Below are 20502 nucleotides of genomic sequence, written 5' to 3'. Positions count from 1 at the left end.
ACAATATTTATTCTTCTAACCCATGAGCACAGAATGTTTTTCCATTTCTTTATACCTTCTTCAATTTCCTTCATAAGCTTTCTATAGTTTTCAGCATACAGATCTTGTACCTCTTTGGTTAGATTTATTCCTAGGTATTTTATGCTTCTTGGTGCAGTTGTGAATGGGATCAGTTTCTTTATTTGTCTTTCTGTTGCTTCATTATTAGTGTATAAGAATGCAACTGTACATTGATTTTGTATCCTGTGACTTTGCTGAATTCATGTATCAGTTCTAGCAGACTTTTGGTGGACTCTGTCGGATTTTCCACGTATAGTATCATGTCATCTGCAAAAAGTGAAAGCTTGACTTCATCTTTGCCAATTTTGATACCTCTGATTTCCTTTTGTTGTCTGATGGCTGATGCTAGCACTTCCAACACTATGTTAAACAACAGCGGTGAGAGTGGACATCCCTGTCGTGTTCCTGATCTCAGGGGGAAAGCTCTCAGTTTTTCCCCATTGAGAATGATATTAGCTGTGGGCTTTTCATAAATGGCTTTTATGATGTTTGAGTATGTTCCTTGTATCCCGACTTTCTCGAGAGTTTTTATTAAGAAAGGATGCTGAATTTTGTCAAATGCTTTTTCTGCATCAATTGACAGGATCATATGGTTCTTATCTTTTCTTTTATTAATGTGGTGTATCTTGTTGATTGATTTGCGAATGTTGAACCAGCCCTGCAGCCCAGGAATGAATCCCACTTGATCATGGTGAATAATTCTTTTTATATGCTGTTGAATTCGATTTGCTAGTGTCTTATTGAGAATTTTTGCATCCATGTTCATCAGGGATATTGGCCTGTAGTTCTCTTTTTTTACTGGGTCTCTGTCTGGTTTAGGAATCAAAGTAATGAGTCTGGAAGTTTTCCTTCCCTTTCTATTTTTTGGAATAGCTTGGGAAGGATAGGTATTATCTCTGCTTTAAATGTCTGGTAGAATTCCCCAGGTCCTATACTCTTATTTGTTGGGAGATTTTTGATAACTGATTGAATTTCTTTGCTGGTTATGGGTCTGTTCAAGCTTTCTATTTCCTCCTGTTTGAGTTTTAGAAGTGTGCAGGTGTTTAGGAATTTGTCCATTTCTTCCAGGTTGTCCAGTTTGTTGGCATATAATTTTTCATAGTATTCCCTGATAATTGCTTGTATTTCTGAGGGATTGGTTGTAATAATTCCAGAAAATGGAGTTTTTGAAATATTCTATTCACGATTCACCCAAAAACATGAAATATTTAAGGATAAATCTAACAAAATATGTGTAAGATCTCTATACACTGAAAACTACAAATTATTGCATAAAGAAATATGGGCATACCTCGGAGATACCAAAGATTTGCTTCCAGACCACTGCAATAAAGCAAATACCACAATAAAGCGAGTCAAACAAATACTTTTCTCCTAGTGCATATGAAAGTTATGTTTACATTATACTGTAGTCTGTGAAGTGTGCAATAGCATTATGTCTAAAAAGAACAATGTACATACCTTAATTTAAAAACACTTTATTGCTCAATATGCAAACTGTCATCTAAGCTTTTAGTGACTTGTAATCTTTTTGCTGGCGGAGGGTCTTATCTTGATGTTGATGACAGCTGACTAATCAGGATGGTGGCTGCAGAAGTTTGGGGTAGCTGTGGCAGTTCCTTAAAATAGGACAAAAATAAAATCTGCTGTACTGATTGACTCTTCCTTTCATGGACAATTTCTCTGTAGCACGTGATGTTGTTTGATAGCATTTTACCCACAGTAGAACTTCTTTCAAAACTGGAGTCACTCCTCTCAAATCTTGCTGCTGCTTTATCCACTAAGTTTATGTAATATTCTAAATCTTCTCTTGTCATTTCAACAGTCTTCATAGTATCTTCACCGGGAGTTGATTCCATCTGAAGATGCCATTTTCTTTGTTCATCTGTAAAAAGCTCATCATCTGTTCACATTTTATCATGAGATTGCAGTCATTCATTCACATCTTCAAACTCCACTTTTAATTCTAGTTCTCCTGCTCTTTCTACCCCACCTGCAGTTACTTCCTTAACTGAAGTGTTGAACTCCTCAAAGTCATCCATGAGAGTTGGAATCAACTTTTCCCAAACTGCTGTTCATGCTGATATTTTTGCTTCTTCCCACGAATCAAGAAATGTTCTTAATGGCATCTAGAAGGGTGAATCCTTTCCAGAACATTTCAATCCGTTTGGTCTAGATCCATCAGATGAATCACTATCTATGACAGCAATAGCCTTACAAAATGGATTTCTTAAATGATCAGACTTGAAAGTCAAAATGACTTCTTGATCCATGGGCTGCAGAATGGATGCTGTGTTAGCAGGCATGAAAACAACATTCATCTCTTTGTACATTTCCATCAGAGCTCTTGGGTGGCCAGGAACATGGTCAATAAGCAGTAGTATTTTGAAAGGAATCTTTTTTTCTGAGCAGGTCTCAACAGTGGGCTTAAAATATTTGGTAAACCATGCTGTAAACAGATTTGCTGTCATCTAAGCTTTGTTTGATTTAAAGCGCACAGGAAGAGTTGGGGCACATGGGGAGTCATGACCTGATTTCGGCTCAGGTCATGATCCCAGAGTTGTGAGATTGAGCCCCATGTTGAGCTTGAGATTCTCTCTTCTTCTGCCCTTCTCCCCCACTTGCTGTCTGAATGAATGAATGAATGACACAGGCAGAGTAGATTTAGTGTAATTCCTAAGGGCCCTAGGATTTTCAGAATGGTAAAGAAGCATGGGCTTCAGCTTAAAGCCAGCAGCTGTATTAGTCCCTTACAAGAGTCAGCCTGTCCTTTAAAGCTTTAAAGCCAGGCATTAACTTCTCTCTAGCAATGAAAGTCTTAAATGGCATCCTTTTCCATATAAGGCTGTTCTGTCCACATTGAGATTCTGTTGTTTAGTGTAGCCACCTTCATTAATTATCTTAGCTGGAGCTTCCAGATAACCTGCTGCAGCTTCTACATCAGCACCTGCTGCTTCACCTTGTAGTTTCATCTTATAGAGATGGCTTCTTTCCTTAAATCCTGCGAACATGCCCCTGCTAGCTTCATACTTTTCTTCTGCAGCTTCCTCCCCTCTCTCAGCCATCACAGAATTGAAGAGCATCAGGGCCTTGCTCTGGATTAGGTTTTGGCTTAAGTGAATGTTGTGGCTAGTTTGATCTTCCATCCAGACAACTCAGACTTTATCCATATCAGCAGTAAAGCTATTTCGCTTTCTTATTCATATATTCACCGAGTAGCACTTTTAGTTTCCTTCAAGAACTGTCCCTTTGCCTTCATGACTTGGCTAACTAGTGCAAGAGGCCTAGCTCTCAGTCTTTCTACATGTCTTCCTCAGTAAGCTTGATCACTTGTAGCTTTTAATATAAAGTGAGAGACCTGCAACTCTTTTTTTTTTTTTTAATGTTTATTGATTTTTGAGAGACTGAGAGAGACAGAGCATGAGCAGAGGAGGGGCAGAGAGAGAGAGACACAGAAACCGAAGTAGGGCTCCAGGCTCTGAGCTGTCAGCACAGAGCCCAATGTGGGGCTCGAACCCACAAACCATGAGATCATGACCTGAGCCGAAGTCAGATGCTCAACCGACTGAGCCACCCAGGCACCCGACACCTGCGACTCTTCATTTCACTTAAACACTCAGGGGCCATTGTAGGATTATTAACTGGTGTGATTTCAATAATGTTGTGTCTCAGAGAATAGGGAGGCCTGAGGAGAGAGAGAGAGTGATGGGGAAAAGCTGGTTTTAGAGCAATCAGAACATACATAACATTTATTGATTAAGTTTGCTGCCTTATATGGGTGTGGTTCATGGTCTCCTAAAACAATTACAATAGTAACTTCAAAGATCATTGATCGTATATAACTGTAACAAATATAATAATAATGGAAAAGTTGGAAATACTGTAAGAATTACCCAAATGCAGCACAAAGACAAAAAGTGAGAAAATACTGTTGGAAAAACTGGCACTGATAGACTTGTTCCGTAAAGAGTTACCATAAACCTTCAATTCGTAAAACAAAACAAAACAAAATAAAAAAACCACACAGTATCTGTTAAGTGCAACAAAGTGAAGCATGATAAAATGAGGTGTACCTATAAAGTCCTTAAAAGTGGAGAGGTATAGGGGCATCTGGGTGGCTCAGTTGGTTAAGCATCTGGCTTCACCTCAGGTCATGATCTCGCAGCTCATGATTCAAGCCCTGCGTCAGGCTCTGTGTTGATAGCTCAGAGCCTGGAGGCTGCTTCTGTCTCTCTCTGCCCCTCCCCAACTCACAGTGTGTACATATCTCTCTATCTCTCTTTCAAATATAAACATTAAAAAAAACTTTTTTAATGGAGAGGTATATCATGGTCATGGATTGGAACTTCAATATTTTCAAGGTTTTATTTCTCCCCACACTAATCTGTGGATTTACTGCATTCCCAATCGAAATCTCAATAGCTTATTTGAGGTAGAAATTGATAAGTTACTTCTAAAATTTATATAGAAATATAAAGGATGTAGAATTCCCAAAGCAGTTTTGAAAAAGAACAAAGTTGGTGGACTATACTGCCTGATTTCAAAAAGAATACAGTATTCAAGCCAATGTGATATGTGTAAAGACAGGTATATAGATCAATGGATAAAATACAGCATTCAGAAATAGATTGTGTGTGTGTGTATACACATATAAACATACATTAACTATATATATATATATATATATATATATATATATATATATATATGTCAATTGGTTTTGTACAAAGATATCAAAATAGTTCAATGGAGAAAGGATGGTCCTTTTTTTTTTTTTTAACAAATAGTGATGTCAGTAAGGACAACTTGAACCTTTATGTCATACACAAGAATTATCTTGAAATGGATCATAGACCTAAATGCAAAAGCTACAGCTGTAAAACTGGTAGAAGAAAATATAGGAGAAAATCTTCTAAGACTTGAGAGTAGAAAAAAATTTCTTAGGACACTAAAAGCCCTCACCATAAAAGAAAAAAAAAAGTACGTTTGGCTTCATTACAAATTGTAACTTTTGCTCTTCAGTAGACACCATTCAGGGAAAAAAGGAAGGGCAACCACAGACTTGGATGAAATATGTGGAAAACATATATTTGGCAGAGACCTTATATCCAGATTATATAAAGAAGTCTTGGGGTGCCTGGGTGGTTCAGTCGGTTAAGTGTCTGACTTCAGCTGAGGTCATGATCTCGTGGTTTGTGGATTCGAGTCCCGCATCAGGCTCTGTGCTGACAGCTCAGAGCCTGGAGCCTGCTTCAGATTCTGTGTCTCCCTCTCTCTCTGCCCCTCCCCGCTTATGCTGTCTTTCTCTCTCAAAAATGCATAAGCATTAAAAAAAAAAAGTCTTAACTAAATAATACTAGGAAATTGGGGGGAGGGTGATAGAAATTTTTGATATTTTGATTGTGGCGGTGGTGGTTACAAATATATATATATCAAAACTCCTTAAACTGTACACTTTAAAATGGGTGCATTTTGGGGTGCCTGGGTGGCTCAGTCGGTTGAGTGTCTGATTCTTTGTTTTGGGGTCATGATCTCGTGGTTTGTGGGTTCGATCCCCAAGTGGGGCTCCATGCTGTCAATGCAGAATTCTCTCTCTGCCCCTCCCCCACTCACACTTACACTCTCTCTCAAAATAAACTTTAAAAAATACTTTAAAAAATGGGTGCATTTTATTATAGGTGACTGGGCCTCATTAAGTTTTATTTTTAATAGTAGATTATGATGAGGGGTGCCTGGGTGGCTCAGTTGGTTAAGCGTCTGACTTTGGCTTAGGTCATGATCTCACAGTTTGTGAGTTCGAGCCCACGTCGGGCTCTGTGCTGACAGCTCAGAGCCTGGAGCCTGCTTTGGATTCTGTGTCTCCCTCTCTCTCTGCGCCTCCCCTGCACATGCTCTGCCTCTCTTTGTCTCAAAAATAAATAAAACATTAAAAAACTTAAAAAAATAGATGATGATGAATATGTTGATTTAAAACCACAATTGATAGATGAGAAGGCAAAATGCAGAATCAGTATTCAACTCCAAATCTGCTCCCTCCCTGATGCCATGTACCTTCTTTTGTACCATGCTATTTCTTCCGTGTTCCATGTTTCTCCAGATAATTTCAATTTTTAAATATCCAGTCAGATTTTTTCCAGAATTGTACTCATACTGGCTTGAAGCTTAACACTTATTCCATAAAAAGCAGAAACAGAAAATTTGTCTTCATTTTCCTTTATTTGGGTAGCATTTATGTATTTTTGAAAGTAAGTGAATTTTAGATTTTCATTGTAACACTTTGGTTTGCATATATGTGTGTTCTTGAATAATAGCCATATGCTGGTAGTTGAGGACATTAAGAGACATTCATATAGTGATTTTTAGTTTACAAACATTTCATATATATGATCTCATTTGAGCCAAGTAGCAGATTATAAGTAAATAATTTTTGATAAAAATAGTACACAGTGGAATACAGTTGATATTATTGTAAATTTTCCTCAGTGCTATTTCAAACCACTTCTTTCTTCTAACTAGCTCGTATAAAGAGTAGTTGTAATAACTTATTTGTTTACATATACTTTTCTCTCTATAAGACTATGAACTCTTTGAGGACAAGAGGCAGATCTTATTCATCTCTGTGTCTTAAGTACCGAGTAGAGTCCCTAGCACAAAATAAACAGTAAATGTTTCTTGTATTTATATTAAATGTAACTCTGAAAAGTCAAGTGATTGGCTCTAAATCGCAATAAATAACTGATAGCCAAGTACTCCAGTACATATTACTGCTTTCTTCAGAGGCTCCGCTGCTCTTTTTCAAGAAACCAAGCTCTTTTCCTCTGTAACTGAGAAAGATCTTATTAGAACTCTTGTACCTGACCCCATTCTATAACTGAGAAACGAAGGTTGTTTAGAATACATATGTGCACTACTTAATCTCCGGCATTTGTGTTTGCAAGTTAACATGCTGTCTATTGTATTTGAACAGCTGTAACATATGTGATAAGATTTCTTAATAAGTCATTTTCTTGAGCAATGGAAATATGAATCTGAAGAATAGTGTTCCCAGTTTGTTAAGTTGTGCCTTTAGACTCTTGGGTTTTAGATGTAATCAATTGCCTATAATTCTCTGTTTGAGAAAAGTGGTCAGGATAGCGTTGTAACCTGTTTTGGAGCTAACAGAGATTCCATGTCATTTTTTGATGTGAAAAGAAAAGGGATGTTTGCAACTGTGTTCAATTGGCTACATTCTTATAAATTTTCCAACGGAAAGAGAAGGCTTAAAATGAAAATTTCTGCATGGTAAGTAGCTTTTTGAGCTCAAGGTGACTTAATCAATAGTCCTATCAATTGCTATTCCACATCATGACATTGTTTACTATTCTACATGTATAGTATGTAAGGGTTTTTTTGGTAATCATCTACAAGAGATTGTTGGTAGTGATTGTTCCCACAGCCAATGAAAGTCTTTTTGTTCTTTTGTTGTATGTTTGTTGACAGCTGTGATCAACACGGAATGAACTGCTTTACAGTTTATTACTTTCAAAGTACAAATTTGAATGCTGTGGATTCAGATGTATAAAAGAGATAAAATTACAGACAGCTTTGAGTGGCAGTTACATATCAAACCTCACGGGGGTTTGACAGGCAACGAATATCGTTATTAGACGCTTTTTCCATAATTGCTGACATTTATCCAGTGTTTCACAGTATTTGCTAATGTATTAATGCAGTCAATCTCTGAGAGGCTGCACATGCCTTTTTAGCCCTGGCTTTTATGGGATTCTGAAATTCATAGACCCACAGATACTTATTCCCTGCTGGTTGCCGTAGTGACAGAGCTCAGAGATAAGCCAAGACAGAGCCCTTTTGTGATTGCTTTTCAGGTGACATTCAGCGGCAGCTTGAGTAGAGTGTCCTTTTATAGTTCCTGTAATTCAGAAAATGATAACAGCTTTCTGCTGCTTAGAAGAGAAGTCTGTGGACTGCTCCCGGTGGGATTTCAGTTTGCTGTGCCACTTCATACCAACACCAGCCTGATAAAGTTCTTATTATTGTGGAGATTTCAAAGTGCAAGAGGATTGAATTAATTATGACAGGTTAGAAAATACAGGACTGATACTACAAATAAAACTTAAAAAAACCAATACATGTTCTCCAAGTTTATGTAACAAATTAATTTGGATATTTTAAGCTATTAGTGATTATATAGTTAGACATTTGCTTAATAAGTAAATGCACCTGACTTGTAAATTGCTGGTGAACCATGCTAGCTGTTCCATCTCAAAATTCAGAAGTTATCTTTTATTTGTGTATCATTTTCTCATTTGAAACCATTACTTCAACATCTTGCTGTTTAAAGGCAAATAGCTGTATTTGAACACTTTCTTAGGGTTATTTTAATTTCTTTTCAGTATTCTCAGCAGTGGAATAATTAAAAATGAATGTTTTATAAATACCAGCTTATATAAAGTACTTCAAATTCATAAGAAAACACTGATAGTAGAGCATTGTGGTATGGGAGAAGGATGGGCAGTTCAAGAAATAACTGGAGAAAATAGAATCCTATCTGGAGAAAGCATAGGCATCCTAAGAAGCCATCTTTTTCCCCTACACTCCAGAAGCTAGGAGAGTTAGTAGTCTTAATTCTGGAAGAACTCCTGTAACAGTGGGTAAGTATGAAGAACCGTGAGAGCTGGAAACCACCATCTGTGTAGTTGATACTACTGAAAAGAGGCAAAAACAAACCAAAACCACCAAGAAGAAGCAAGAACAGTAACCCAAATTAAACCATGCAAATCTGAAGGAAAGTATGAAGTACTTAAATATCTTACCCCTAAAATTTAAATGTAATTTCACAGTTAAACAGGAAGCAAGCAGAATGAGCTGAATAGAGAGGTAACTGGAGAATCTGAAGAGATGAAAAAGAACAGATGTATTCCCTGATTTGTAAAATGCTAGTGAATCATTCTAGGTGAACAAGCATATGGATAACACATGAATGAGGACTCAGAAGAGAAATTTGACCTAAATCATCTCATTGGTTATCTTGGATTAGTTGTGCAATTGAAAAGCTGCAGATCTGATTTGTGTTACTTGTTTCTAACCTTTCAGTCTCATTTAGAGCAGATGTAAACTCATCTGTCATAAAATTCAAATATTTGTAATTCAGACAAAAAAGGGTAACCTTCAGACTAGTGACAAATAAATATGACATTTTCAAATGATATTTAATAGACCTTTATTAACAGTGTGTTACCCCATGGTGTTCATTGCATTTCTTACTTCTACAGTTATCTTAATCATCTGCTTCAGTAAATTAAGTAAAAGAAGAGAGATTTGTAAGAGTTGTATTATTTATGATATGCTTTTCTTTTTTTTAAGTTTATTTATTTTGAGAGAGAGAGAGAGAAAGCACACGTGCAAGCAGGGGAAGGACAGAGAAAGGGAGAGAGAAAGAATCGCAAGCAGGCTCCACTCTGTCAGCATGGAGCCCCACGTAGGGCTTGAATCCACAAACTATGAGACCATGACCTAGGTTGAAACCAAGAGACGGACACTCAACCAACTGAGCCACCCCAGTGCTATTATAAACTTTTCTGTTCCGTGGTTATCCATTTAGGAATCTCTCTCAAAATTTAGTTATCCACTGTTTTAGAACTGATAAATATCAGCTGATAATTGTTACTAAAAGAAAAACCAAAACAAACCAGAAAAATGAAACCTTTAGGATAGGGGGAAAGGGTATAACAGTCTCTTGAAAAATGTAAAGATTCCATGTTTAAAAATGATTATTCAGGGAATTGTTTCTTTTTACTAACAGGATCACTTGTTCCCTGAATTCAGAAACAAAAATTTCATTATGATGTTTATGTATTTTCAGATGATTATAAACTCAAAAATAATTTAATGAAAATTAGCCTTTTGCAGTGTGACATCAGTTTTTCACTGAGAACTAAATTAACTTTCAAAAATTGATGTTTAGTTATTTTGATACAAGATATGTTACAATTGAGGCACCTGGCTGGCTCAGTTGGTAGAGCATGTGACTCATGATCTCGGAGTTTTGAGTTCGAGCCCCACGTTGGGCATAGGGGTTACTTAATTTAATGTTTATTTATTTTTGAGAGAGACAGACAGAATGCGAGTGGGTTGGAGCAGAGAGAGAGAGAGGGAGGCACAGAATCCGAAGCAGGCTTCAGGCTCCGAGCTGTCAGCACAGAGCCTGACGTGGGGCTGACCTGAGCCAAAGTCGGCTGTTCAACCAACTGAGCCATCCAGGTGCCCTGTGGGGGGTTACTTAATTAAAAAAAAAAAAAAGTTATAGCTAAAAATAGAATACATTTATGACATGACCCCAGGAAGTAAAAAAAAGAAAGAAAGAAAAGTCTAGATGAAATATAACCATTTCTCTTCACCTCTCTAATTATTATTCTTGTTGTTATTAATAAAAATAGTAACAACTGGAACAATATTCATCTATCCTACTTTCTTCTAAGCATTTTGCTGGGGCTTTATATGTTTTATCCCTAAAATGCCCATTAATCAATCCTAAAAGGTAGATGTTATTATTCCTTTATTTACACAGCTCCTTCCATGAAGGAACTGAGGCTCAGAGTGGTTTAGGAACTTGTGCAACAACACACAGAAGAACTGGTAGAAAGGGGATCCTGGTCCAGGTTTGACTCTACAACCTCTTTCCACTGTACCATAAGGGATTCCCTAAATCTCAAGTTCTTATTTTTCCTTCCCTACATAGTAGTTCTCCAACCTCACCTGTTATAAGCATTCAGATATTTTCCTTAAAGAATCTGTTTTGTCCCCATAAGATTAATCCCTTTGCCTTCAGCTCATCTTAGACCTGTCTTTCTGGGAATAATGATAACATTAGATAGTACTTTAAAAGTACTATACACAAGATATTAGTGTTAGTAATATATATAATAATATAGTTCAATCTTTCTAACAATCCAATAGGGTAATTATTGTTTACCCCATTTTACACATGAGCAAACTGAGACATACTCATTTGATCTCATAAGTAGTCAGTGGCAGTGGTATTTGAGCCCAAGTAGAATAGAATAGAGTTCATGGCCTTATCACATTGTATACCTCTCATAATAGCATAAAATACAGGATAAAATACAGGACATCTGTAAAAGCCTATCTGTCATTTATGTTATTCACTATGATACAATGTTCACTGTGTAGCAGCTCATGGATGAGCATGCTACATTCATTGTGGCAATAATTCTACTTCTATGGAATGTGAGGTGGAATGGAAACTAGGTCTTTCTATAATTTACTGTGAAACGTGACCACCGTGTGTATCATATCTGCCAATTCTTTTTCATTTAGATTCGTTGATTTATAGATAATTGGCAACTTTACTCACAAGCTTTTAACATTCAAGGAGAAGGTATCCTCATTCTAGCCTTTTGCATCTTTTAACGCTACTAGCTGAGGATTTACCAATTCATCCATAAAACTCCAGAAGTGATATTAAATGTTCACGTTCTCATTTTTAACATGAAAGATACTATGGGTAATTATTTAAAAACTTGTCCAAGTCCACAGAGACAGGATTAAAACCTGGAAGCTCCTTTACAACTGAACATTAGAATATTGCCACTAGCCTAATCCCACACTTTCAAATCTGGTAACTGTATAGAAAAAGAGCACTGGGTTTGGAAGTCAGAAAACCTTGTTTCTAGTCCAAGCTGTGCATAAGATCATCTCTTTACCTGTGCTCTGTTCCCCATTCCCATCTGTCTTCTCACAACTATACATTATCAATTATCTCTTCTTTAGCATTTTAATGAATCACATTGTGCTGGATATTCTATCCACGTTTAAGCACAAAAAGCCTCTCATCAAACACACATATACACACCATAAAACAAATCTATGTAAACATACAAAAACAAATTCTCTCAGACTTTACTACTTTCCTAGTCTTTGTGGCCAAAATTCAAAGAGTTATCTGTAATTATCATCTATATTTTTTTCTCTTCCACTGATTTCTCACCTCACTCTACTCTGGCTTTCAACCCATTTCTCCCCTGGGATAGCTTTCTTCAAGGTACCATTGACTGCCATATTGTCAAACCAAGTAGGCCTCCAAATTCTCATTGTAGCTATACTTGACTTCTTAAGAGTATTGGAGAAAAAAACCTTTGAATTGAAATTCATTCAGAAAGGTGTATAAATGATAAATGTACAGCTTGATGAATTTTCATAAAGTACCTTCACATAAGCAGGAAGAGAACATTTGCAGTATTCCAGAAGGCCCTCTCAGGTCCCCTTCATCCAAAAATAAGACCCTAAATCAGTTTTGTCTGGTTTTCAACATACATAAATGGAATCATATGGTATATACTATTTGTCTCCTTTATTCATTCCTTGCTTTCCCCTTTCTTTTTTCAACCATATGTTTATGAGATTGATCCATATTCTTTTTGTTTTTTTTAATTTACCTCCAAATTAGTTAGCATATAGTGAAACAATGATTTCAGGAGTAGATTCCTTAATGCCCCTTATCCATTTAGCCCATCCCCCCTCCCACAACCCCTCTAGTAACCCTCAGTTTGTTCTCCATATTTATGAGTCTCTTCTTTTTGCTCCCCCTCCCTGTTTTTATATTATTTTTATCTCCCTTCCCTCATGTTCATCAGTTTTGTCTCTTAAAGTCCTCATATGAGTGAAGTCATATGATATTTATCTTTCTCTGACTGATTTCACTTAGCATAATACCCTCCAGTTCTATCCATGTAGTTGCAAATGGCAAGATCTCATTCTTTTTGATGGCCGAGTAATACTCCATTGTATATATGTATACCACATTTTCTTTATCCATTCATCCATCGATGGACATTTGAGCTCTTTCCATACTTTGTTGTTGATAGTGCTGCTATAAACATGGGGGTTCATGTGTCCCTTCGAAACAGCACACCTGTATCCCGTGGATAAATGCCTAGTAGTGCAATTGCTGGGTCGTACGGTAGTTCTATTTTGAGTTTTTTGAGGAACCTCCATACTATTTTCCAGAGTGGCTGCACCAGCTTGCATTGCCACCAACAATGCAAAAGAGATCCTCTTTCTCTGCATCCTTGCCAACATCTGTTGTTGCCTGAGTTGTTAATGTTAGCCATTCTGACAGGTGTAAGGTGGTATCTCATTGTGGTTTTGATTTGTATTTCCCTGATGATGAGTGATGTTGAGCATTTTTTTCATGTGACAATTGGCCATCTGGATGTCTTCTTTGGAGAAGTGTCTATTCATGTCTTTTGCCCATTTCTTCACTGGATTATTTGTTTTTTGGGTGTTGAGTTTAGTAAGTTCTTTATAGATTTTGGATACTAACCCTTTATCTGATATGTCATTTGCAAATATCTTCTCCCATTCTGTCGGTTGCCTGATCTGTATTCTTCTATGTAGCTATACTTGATTCATTTTCATTGGTTTATAATATCCCATTATGTGGATGTTCCACATTATTCATCTGTTTTAATATTGATGGAACAAGCATTTGGGTAATTTCCACTGCTGAGCTATTTTCAATGCTACTACTCAGCAGCATTAGATTCTACTGAAAACTCCTCCTTCCTGTAATACTCTTCCTCTGCCTCCCAGGATACCATACTCTCCTGGCTTTTCCCTGTCTCTGCTCCTTCATTTAATGTCGCCTTTGGATGTTCATCCTCTCTACCCAATTACTAAATATTTGAGGTCATTAGGGCATAGTTCTGTGTACTCATTCTGTCTCATAAGTTCTCCCTAGGCATTCTTATCATACCTGTAAATTAAATTGTCATTCATGTGATGATGGTCAACAAATTTATATTTCTAGCCCAGTCCTCCCATGTCAGTTCCAGAAAAGCCTTCTTAACATCTCCACTTAGAGGTCCCATATACCTTAAATTCATTGTATCCAAAATTGAATTTTTATTTTTTCCTGACCATACTTGGTCCCACTCTAAAGTTCCCTGATTCCATAAATGGCATCACTGCCTATCCAGTTTCACAAATCAGATAGAAGTTATTCTTTTTTTTTTTTTTTTTCAACGTTTATTTATTTTTGGGACAGAGAGAGACAGAGCATGAACGGGGGAGGGGCAGAGAGAGAGGGAGACACAGAATCGGAAACAGGCTCCAGGCTCTGAGCCATCAGCCCAGAGCCCGACGCGGGGCTCGAACTCACGGACCGCGAGATCGTGACCTGGCTGAAGTCGGACGCTTAACCGACTGCGCCACCCAGGCGCCCCTAGAAGTTATTCTCGATACCTCTGTCTCCCTTGCTGACTTTATCCATATATTCAATTCCTGTCAATTTTAGCACCTATATATCTCTTACTCATTCACTTCTATCCATTTCCACTGCCACCACCCTGTTACAAGATACCAACTTCTTGAATCTGGACTATTGCAAAAGGCTACAGACTGGGCCCTCATATCCACTCTCACTTCCCTTCAGTCTGCACTTCATACTACATCAGGATAATTTCTTTTTAAAAAGTATATATGTCTGCTCAAATAATCTGTTTAATCTTCCCAAATAAAGACCATAATCATTACATAACCCACCAGGCCCTGCATATTCTGATATCTGCTTACTACTTTAGTGTTGTGTTATATTATAATACCTCTTGTTTTTTAGCTACATTGGTCTTCTTTGAGTTCTTCTAATGTATCATCTTTGAGCCTTTGGGTGAAGTCTGCTTAGGAAAGGAGGATAATGAAAGCATCCTCTTGTTTTGCCAACCCAGGAGGCATTCACTAAAGTTGGTTCCTAGCGGCTGGCTTGAGAACCAGTAGGCTGCCATTTAGGACACATAAAGACAGCCAAGGGGCAAATGACAGTGATCAATAATTTAATAATTATTAAATTTTGCTGTGATACTGGAATTATGTAAACAAATGGCAAGAATTATTGTGGTTTTAGTTTTCATTCTTTTGTTCTGTTGATCTGTCCCCCCTGTCATTCTAACATTCCTGCCATAGTTTATTTAAGGCTCTTATCATTTTTTCCTGGTTTCTCTATTTCAGTTCTCCTTTTCTTGCGTCCCCTAGTCTGTCTTTCCTTCTGTAGTATAATTTTTTTTTGTTAAATGCATTTGCATTATATTATTCCCTTGCTTCAAATCTCTCTGTGGTTTCCCATTGCCTATAGGATAATGTCTAATGGGAGCTTATATGGGGATATATAACCCTTCATGATCTGACTTATTCATTCCCCCTTCTACCTGTATCTCTGACTATTTTGTACCTTACCTGTCCTCCAATAACATTAAGTTACTTGTTTCTTAGATGTGTTGCCTTCTTTCTTGCCATTTTGCCATTGTTTATATCATTTCCTTTCTTTTCTAAGGTGCTTGCATTCCTTGTGGCCTAGTCTGTAATCAAATTATCGTTTTAAGATTCAACGGCACTTCTTTATGACATTTTCCCTTGAAGTCTTCAGACAAAGTTAGGCATTTCCTCCTCTTATTCTCCTATGAAGGGACTTAACCATTTTGGTAATAAAATTAGTTACTTACACTTACGTGTAAATGCATTTAACTACTTGTTTTTGGATCCCTCAAAAGCAGCAATACTCTTCTCTTTATCTATCTATAGATACATACTTGATATTTAGTGACAAGGTAACTAAAGAAGAGTGACTAGGAGAAATGAGGAATGGTCAGACTTTAAAGTAAAAAGATGTGTGGGGTCAAATTCATGCTGTGTAGTGGATTCCTTCTATTGTTGTTGTTAAGACTAAGGCCAGCTCTAGGATCTTGGTGCTGTGTACAGGGATGAGTTACAATGCATTTGGCTTTGACTAATTAGGGTTCTTATTGTATCATCAACATCAGCTTAATAGTCAGATTTTTTATTACATATCTGCTTACTGTATGGCACTTGAGTTTTACTTTGAGATCCTATAAGGGAATCAAGGTAAATACATATGAAAAGTTGAAATAATGCTGAGTCAGATGGTGCATAGAATGAGCCTAGTAAATGTCAAAGGAATAAACCATTCATCTGTTTTTTGGTTTTAAAGTCATTTCACATAGACTAACTCATTTTTCTTTCATAATCTTTTAATCAGGCAAGAGTTACTGTTTTTCTCTTACAAATAAAGAAACTGAGATTCAGAGAGGTAAATGACTTTGTCAAGAACACTTGAAAGTGATAAAGTTGTAGAGTTTGGACTAGAATCCCATTCTGCTGACTTGTCTACCAGAATGCCTCCCATGGAACCACATGGCCTTTCTGTTTGGCCATTTATCTTCCTATCTGTGAGAAGTTTTTCAACCTGGGCCAAAATTTCTGAAAATTTCCCAAATACAGTCAAAATGGAACATTTTCCCTCAAATACTACAATAAAAATAAAAGAATATAATTTAGCAGAGTCTTCAACTGCTCTTTACTTCGTAGGGGTTGGTTCAGACTTCGTATATCTATTGAGCTAGTTGAGGCTTTAGGCTCTGAGGGAATTAACGCAATATAGACTCAGTGTAGTTGGGAGGTGGTAAGAGCAGTACGGTCATGATGTGGGAGAAGATGATATTAATGAGCCTAAGGTGTAGAGTAGGGTACAATATGGAGTTACTGAGTCTAAGATGATGAGGTCCTAGAAGAGGATTTGGGGGGAAAGGATAGAATCTACAAGAAAATTGAGGCTGCCTCCCATTTGGGCCCAAATGTGACTACCACTCCTTCCAGATATACGTAGCTATACTATCAAAGGTTGCCCAGAGGAGCCATATTCTCTTCTTACAGTATCCCCAAGGGCATCCCACCCTGGTAGAGAATTAATCACTGTCACTTACTCCTTAGCTGTCTTTATGTGTCCTAAATGGCAGCCTACTGGTTCTCAAGCCCCTAAGAACCAACCTTAGTCAATGCTTCCCAGGTTAGCAAAACAAGAGGATGCTTTCATTATCTTCCTTTCCTAAGTGGACTTTATCCAGGACTGGCTATAGCCAAAGCCTATAGTCTTTCTCCCAAGGCATAAGTATGTAAAAGTTTTAGTGTTAGGAAATTGTAAAAAGTTAAGTTTGAATGATGTTATTTTTATTCTGTCAAATAAGTTTCAATGTCATTTTAGCTGGGGAACATTTCATATGGCATCATTTAGGAAGCTCTTGGATTAGGTGGTGATGAAATGTGGGAGTATCTTGAATGACAAAGTATGAAAAGAAGAATATGATATATTGAAGGGCACGGGCCCAGCTCATAGTCTCTGCTCTGAACTTGCCACCAGTTTAACCTTGGGCAAGTCACATAAGTCCTCTGGACTTTGGTTTACTTAGCAGACAAATGAATTATATTAGAAAATATACATATGACCATGTAATTAGAAGATTTTGAAGTAGCTTTCGACAGATTTACTAATTTTACGAAGTCTGTGTTTCCTCATCTGCTATGTGGGATATTAGCAGCTTTAGGATAGAATGAGTTAGTGAATATGGGTTGCCTGGCTAAATAGAAGTTAGTTTTTTCATATGGGTGAACAGATATATGTTCTAGAATCAGAACAACTTGAATTAGAATGAAATCTCAACCCCACCAGGAGCAAATAGTCTGTCAGGACTTCTGTTTCCTGAAACAGGGTAATAGTACCTACCTCATAGAACCCTATGTTAGGGGCGCCTGTGTGGCTTAGTCCGTTGAGCATCTGACTCTTGATTTTTCAGCTCAGGTCATGATCCCAGGGTCGTGGCATCGAGCCCCATGTCTGGCTCCATGCTGAGTGTGGAACCTGCTTAAGATTCTCTCTCTCTTTCTATCCCTCTGCTCCTCTCCCCCACTTGGCTTCTCTCTCTCTCTCTCTAAATAAAGAATTTTTGGGGGCGCGTGGGTGGTGCAGTCGGTTAAGCGTCCGACTTCAGCCAGGTCACGATCTCGTGGTCCGTGAGTTCGAGCCCCGCGTCGGGCTCTGGGCTGATGGCTCAGAGCCTGGAGCCTGTTTCCGATTCTGTGTCTCCCTCTCTTTCTGCCCCTCCCCCGTTCATGCTCTGTCTCTCTCTGTCCCAAAAATAAATAAAAACGTTGAAAAAAAAATTTAAAAAAAAAAAGAATTTTTTAAAAAGAACCCTATGTTAATGGAAAGTTGGGGGAGGAATTTAAAGTGATGCACAGTAGATGCCTTACAAATATTGGAATCCTCTCCCTTTCTCTCCATCATCTTTCCCACCCCCAACTCTCAAATTATTTGATTCTATACAATTCTGATGCGTAAGTCTTTAGCAAATAAAATGGATCAACTAAAAATAGGTAACTTTCAAATAATATACAACTTCTGAATGTCAACCTTACTAGTGTCCTTCAAAAAATAAAGCTTTCCTTATTTCTTGCTCCCACTTTGCTGAGAGATCTCTAGAAATTTTGTTTTGCTTTGAAGGAATATTTTTGACATTACTATATGTTGATTAAAATAATGTATAAAATGATCTATTCCTAGCTTCTGAGAAAAAAAAATTCACTAAAAAGTTTTGCTATACTGACATTAATGGTTCTTTCTTTCTTTCTTTTGTTTTTTCTTTACTGGAATACTTTTCAGTAAATTTATTCAGCTCAAAGTTACAGGTTGATTAATTTTTGGAAAATAAGACTTAAAATTAGCACATAAATGATTACTTCTTACAGAGTTAACACTTTAGCATAGCTTTCATTTTATACTGGTTTTTGGCATTAACATAAATAAGTGCTTGCAGGTATGAATTTGCCCACAAAAACATGCTTGACTTGGGAATAAGGCATTATTTTATCATGTGTCAAAATGTTTTTGAAAGATTATTGGATTTGAGGATTTTCCCATTTAATACAAAAGATTATTCTTTGGTGTATACAAGAACCCAGTGAACCAGTAACTAAATATATGCACATGTATCTAGAGAGATCTAGAGAACTTACCGGTTCTTGTATTTATCAGAGTGAGTCCTTTTTAAAAACTATGATAGTAAAATAATGCTGATGTATTTTTATTCCTATGTGAGATGTAATTTACAGTGTAGTAGAGTATCTTTATATATGGTATACATTACTAGATAGGTTTTATACCAATCTGAAAACATTCTTACTAGCTACATTATGCATCCTCATAAATTTGAGTCATCATATTTTACAAATTGGGAGTGCAAATTGAATACTCTAATTCCCATGAAATCCACAGAGATGAAATGTATTAGAATGCAAAAATAATTACACAGAAACATTAAATATGAAAGAAACTAGTATATTTTATCAAAAAATAAAAATGTTTAAGTTCAAATTATGTTGATGTTGAATTTGAGTGGTCAATATTTTGCTTATTTTGACTGGTGGTTTTAGGTTATCAGTTACTACTGAATCAAATTTAACCTGCTATCTTAGGTCAGAATCCTTTTGGGCCTTATACTTTTCACTCAGACCCAGAGGTCAATCGGCACTCTGATGATAGTGTTTAGTATTTCTTATCTCACTTTGGAGTGGTTCCCAGGCATTTTTTTCCCCTAGGCAGATTTTGTATTTCTCTAAAAGTTACAACGATCTTTCATATTTTACCTTGGCAAGGAAAGTAGGCAAAGTACTCATTTAAATTAAAGTAATAGACATTTATTACATGACTGACCTATCAAAGAAACCTTCTAAGCCCTATGGAGGCTAAAACTGAGAATATAAGATTCAGGCTGAATCCTTACGGGCCTTAGGATCAAATACCTAAACAGAGACATAGGTAAAGTTGAAAGAATCACAAACCAAGAATTCTCCAAGTTCACAATAAGGGCATGGGAGTTGAGCAGAAGAAGAATCACATGGCTGGAATAGGCCAAGCATGGATTAACCAGCAAGGTGAAATTCTCTCCCTCTCTCTCTCTTTTTTTTTTTTTTTCTGGTTTCTAGCTAGCATTTATGGTGCTGTGCCTAACTTCATATGGTTAATTTAGACACTATTTTTCCCAGGAGGAAAAGCCATGACAAGATGCACAGCAGCACTATGTCCAAAGCTGTTAGCATAACTGCCTGAGTTTTGCCAAGGAATTAGATGCTGCTGGAAAAATATCCACAGCTCCTATGTTTGCTATCCAAAGAGTTCCACAGTGTTGTGGGGTAAATGGCATCCCACTATTGACTAGACATGTGCCAAATGGCTTCTTGGTACTCTTTATGCATACAAAGCAGGCCTGAGATGTATCCCTGCATATCTGAAGATTCTGTCATTATAATGAGCTGAAGTCACCACTGATTAATACTGTAGCTCTCGAAAATAATGAGGTTTTTCCACCAGCAGAACCTCTTTATCAAATTTAAAATGAGGAGCCAGCTTGAAGTAAAAGCTCCTTCTAACCAAAGATTTTATCTTGATTCTCTGTGAATATGTTGTGATTATAAAGCAAAGGATTATCATCAATATTTCGTGTTGACTTTATATGCCTTTGTTAATAAATAACTTTCTAAATGTTAGAGAAGATGAAGAAAAGTATCTTGAGGGTTTTT

At 37.0% G+C, this 20502-nt stretch overlaps 1 protein-coding gene and 1 long non-coding RNA gene across 4 annotated transcripts in view; both read left to right on the top strand.

Moving 5' to 3' along the window:
* Positions 1–20502, top strand: part of FAF1 (Fas associated factor 1) — a 518332-nt gene that overhangs the window by 308564 nt on the left and 189266 nt on the right. The window lies entirely within an intron of this gene.
* Positions 5951–9375, top strand: LOC123597868. The gene is made up of 2 exons (XR_006712295.1): positions 5951–7341; positions 7926–9375. It is a non-coding gene; the product is annotated as an uncharacterized LOC123597868 (long non-coding RNA).

Source organism: Leopardus geoffroyi, chromosome C1, assembly GCF_018350155.1.
Source record: "Leopardus geoffroyi isolate Oge1 chromosome C1, O.geoffroyi_Oge1_pat1.0, whole genome shotgun sequence".
In the NCBI taxonomy this organism is placed as follows: Eukaryota; Metazoa; Chordata; class Mammalia; order Carnivora; family Felidae; genus Leopardus; species Leopardus geoffroyi.
Note: the sequence above shows the minus strand (reverse complement) of the source record. Positions and strands in the feature narration are given on the sequence as shown.